Source organism: Tachyglossus aculeatus, chromosome 12, assembly GCF_015852505.1.
Source record: "Tachyglossus aculeatus isolate mTacAcu1 chromosome 12, mTacAcu1.pri, whole genome shotgun sequence".
Classification (NCBI taxonomy): domain Eukaryota; kingdom Metazoa; phylum Chordata; class Mammalia; order Monotremata; family Tachyglossidae; genus Tachyglossus; species Tachyglossus aculeatus.
This window is the reverse complement of record NC_052077.1, coordinates 30,466,347-30,467,420: the sequence shown is the minus strand read 5'-3', so window position 1 is coordinate 30,467,420 and position 1,074 is coordinate 30,466,347. Positions and strand designations below refer to the sequence as shown.

General features: G+C 45.8%; 1 non-coding gene across 1 annotated transcript; it reads left to right on the top strand.

The window, feature by feature from the left end:
- Positions 1-569: 569 nt before the first annotated feature.
- On the top strand, positions 570-707 carry LOC119936012. The gene has a single exon (XR_005453607.1). It is a non-coding gene; the product is annotated as a small nucleolar RNA SNORA7 (small nucleolar RNA).
- Positions 708-1,074: the final 367 nt, after the last annotated feature.

Here is a 1,074-nt window from a genome sequence, read left to right as displayed (position 1 = left end):
GTCAGCAAAACCCTGGATCTTGTCTCCCTGACACCCCATTACTGCTCGTGAATGTTTCTTCAGTTGATATGTATGACCAACTAATCATGGGCAGGGAACATGTCTACCAACTCTCTTATACTGCACACTTCTAAGCACTTAGTACAGTGCTCTGCACACAGTAAGCACTCAATAAATATGACTGATTGATTGATTGATTCCATCGCAGGATTTTGTTATGACTGAAGAAGCAGCATGACCCAGTGGAAATCACATGGAATAACTTCTCCGAGGACCTCATTGTTGATGATCCTATTATGTCGTTAAATGATCAGATGATTGCTGCATAGGTCTGTGTCTGATATAATTAGAGAAGCAGCATTGCCTAGTAGAAAGAGCGTGGGCTTGCCAGTCACAAGGCCTGGGTTCTACTCCCAGCTTCATCATTTGTCTGCAGTGTGACCTTGGGCAAGGCTTTTAACTTCCCTGTGCCTCAGTTACCTCATTTATAAAATGGGGATTAAGACTGTGAGCCTCATCTGAAACAAGGACTCTGTTCAACCTAATTATCCTGTGTCTACCCCAGCTGTCCCCTCTCAGGATCACACCTGGAGAGTTTCCAGAGCTCTACCAGTCTCGGCTATGGGAGGGAGAGTCAGGCAGAGGCCTATCCATTCCATTCCTAGCTTGAGCAGTGGCTAGCAAGTAGAAGACAATCTGCTACAATTCAAAACACACCTGTGCTGGGCAGCAGCAGCAGCATGGGAGAGAATCAAGGGCAAAGACTCAAGTTTAGAGAAGCAGCGTGGCTCCGTGGAAAGAGCCTGGGCTTTGGAGTCCAAGGTCGTGGGTTCAAGTCCTGGCTCCACCAATTGTAAGCTGTATGACTTTGGTCAAGCCACTTCACCTCTTTGTGCCTCAGTTACCTCATCTGTAAAATGGGGATTAAGACTGTCAGCCCCCCCGTAGGACAACCTGATCACCTTGTAACCTCCTCATCGTTTAGACCAGTGTTTTGCACACAGTAAGTGCTTAATAAATGCCATCATTTTTATTATTATTATTATTTACTGCACGGAAGGAGGCAATGGTAAA